This window comes from Montipora capricornis, chromosome 9, assembly GCF_036669925.1.
Source record: "Montipora capricornis isolate CH-2021 chromosome 9, ASM3666992v2, whole genome shotgun sequence".
NCBI lineage: Eukaryota > Metazoa > Cnidaria > Anthozoa > Scleractinia > Acroporidae > Montipora > Montipora capricornis.
In genome coordinates, this window is record NC_090891.1 from 4,040,136 (window position 1) to 4,043,318 (window position 3,183).

A 3,183-nucleotide genomic window follows, 5' to 3' on the forward strand; every position below is an offset into this window, starting at 1 on the left:
CATGTTGCTCTCATTAATGAGAATTAGCACAATTACTTAGGTGATTATTGAAAATTCCCTGCGCTGATTGGTTGCACTTGAGGTGATTGTTACGCGATAATGACCTGAGCTTTTTTTGTTTGTTTGTTTGTTTTTTTTTCAAAATAGCCGCAAGCCGTTTTGTTGAGGTAACAGACGAACAAATTAGTTGCGTTACAGAAAATGCCTATTTTTCGAATAATCACCTATGTAATTATACTAAAAGAATTATTCTTCTCGCCTTCGGCGAATACTTGGTAAATTCATTTATAAATTAAGGCGACTATACTCTAATTGACAACAAAGTCATAATCGCACTGGGGCAGTTGCAAAGAAGCTTGAAAAAATCCTTCTTGAAAGAGACTTGAACCAATGAACATGCGATTGTGCTTCAACTGCTCAACCATCTGAGCTATTGACCGAATGCATAAATGGAGGCCAAAAGTGTATTCTATGTGGTAATGAGACTCACTAACCTCACTCTTAAGCAACATTTCTGTTATATTTTGTCCATGCAAACGAGGCTAGTGAGGCTAATTAGCACATAAAAGAATATTTTTTTGGCCGAAATTTATGCATTCGGTCTATGAAGCCATCCAAGACAACCCGTTCTCGCCCTTGAATTCGCGATTATCCTGAATCGTGAATTTGCTTTGAATTCACTATTATCGTGAATTTAGAGGACTCAAAGCTTGATATGGATCCTGGGAGATGGTCATAAGTTTTCTTAAAAGAGAACCCAAGTGTATGGACAAAGGACTCGAACCTGGAAATCTTCATTCATTTGTTAACCTGTCACTTGACCACCACACCGCTAACTGTTCAAGGACAATATTTGAAAAACTATTTGATAAAGTCGTAAAAAAGGTTGCTGTTATTCATCGTGGTGAAGTACAATAATCATAAAGTATTCTCGTTTGTCTCATCGCAAGTCTTCATCAGGTGATGAGGTCGACTGGTTACGCGTCACCTTTTAAACAGGATGCTCCGCTGTGATTGGTTGGTTTTCAGCAGCTGTGATTGGTACATTGGTGCATTGGTGCATGTACCCTTAAGACCTATTGTGTCGCGCGTTAACACCTTGATGATTTATCTGCTTACTTAGCTAACATCTTATCTCCTTTAACAGGTAACTCGGGTTTCACGGTGACTAATTCAGCTCATTTCGTATCTACCATTAGCAGCGAAACTATCCTAGACAACGAAATCATGGTGTCTTTCGACGTAGAATCGATGTTTACCAATGTTCCTATCGACGCCACTGTACAAACCGCGCTACAGAAACTAGAAGACGACCCCAGCCTTGCGGACCGCAAGAGACTAATACCTGCTTAGATCGCTGACCTCCTGAATTTCGTATTGAGATCCACATACTTCCATTCTTTGCTTGTAAGTTTTCCTTTCTAATTCTCTTGGTAACTCTTGAGAGTTGTCAATTCTTTTGTTCCCATTATCTCTCAAACATGTTTTATCATAGTGTTACGAGTTCGAATGTTTTGAGGAAAGGTAGTTTGCAAACTAAACTGAACGCAGGGCTGCCGGAACAACAACAAGAAGATTTTTTCCAAAATGAACGTAATTTCCACGAAGTAAAACTCTGAACAACACGTACTCGACAAACTTACACGGCCTCCGCCAACTTGAATAAACACTGCTGCTGTCACACTTAACTAAACACGGCTAACGCCAACTCTCTTCGCTTGTGAAAAACTAGTTCGAAAAAACTTCGCTGGGACTCGTCTATTTATATACTCTCACAATAAGCTTCTAGAACTTTCTAAAATAGTGATCAATCTAATTATAGAACGATTACAAAATACACCGATTTAGAAACGCTTACCAACGAACCTAAAAATAAACAAACTACGAACTCTCGCGAAGCTTCTAGAAAGTAACGCTAGTCACGCAATGCTATTTTTCGTAACATAACCCCCTTCTAGAAGAAATTTCCTAAATTTATCCTAAACAAGAAAAATTGCTAAATAAGGGGCAGTTCAATGTCATTCTTCAGCACGACTCAAGTAATCTGCTCCAACGTTCTCTGAGCCCTTGATGACTTCAACTGTGAATGAATAACTCTGCAAAAACATAGCCCAACGCATAAGACGTCCGTTGGCAAACTTAGCACTGTTCATATACTTTAAGGGTTCATGGTCCGTCTGAAGAACAAAAGCGACTCCGTACAAATAAAGATGAAATCTCTTGATACTCCATACAATCGCTAGACATTCCTTCTCAATTGTAGAGTAGTTCCTTTCTGCACCTGTCAATTTCTTGCTTGCGTAGCAAACGGGAAACAACTTCTCATCATGTTTCTGCATTAACACTGCACCGATTCCACTGTTGGAGGCATCCGTCCTTAAGAAATAAGTTTTCGCTGGATCGGGGAGACGTAAAGTAGACTCACTTGTTAGGTAAGACTTGATTGTTTAGTAGGCTTTCTCTTGTGCTTCACCCCATTCGACTTTATTAGGTTGGCCTTTCCGTGTGAGATCAGATAAGGGCACTGCGATCGCTGCGAAGTTGGGGATGAAATCTCTATAGTATCCTGCTAGATAAAAGATCACACCTGTTTCTTGTGCTTGGCCTTGGGGCATCTTTAATTTTCTCCACGTTATCCTGATGTAGACCAATCATTCCTTGCTCCAGACGATGGCCTAGGAAATCCACACTGTTTACACCGAATAGGCACTTAGTAGGTCTAATAGTGAACCCCGCTTGTACAATATGTTCTTCCTACGTACGGGTGTGAACCAATATATCGTCCCAGTAGAAATCAACATTGGCTACATCTTCTAGCAACTTCTTCATTGCACGCTTCAGTGTTGCTGCCGAGTTGATCATTCCAAACGGCATCTTCAAGAACTCGTACGACCCGTCAGGTGTTACGAACGCCGTTTTCTGTATGTCCTCCTCTGGTATTGTTATCTGCCAATATCCCTTGCTAAGGTCAAATTTTGAGTAGGACTTGTCTCCACTAAGCTTCTGAAACAAATGTCCAGCGGTTGGCATAGGCTCGGGTTCAAATACAGTTAGTTTATTTAATTTTCGATAATCAACGCACACACGGTTTGTGTTGTCTTTTTTCTTCACTACAACCACAGGTGACGCATACGGAGAACTGGACTCTCTAATAACTCCCATTTTGATCATGTCGGCAATATC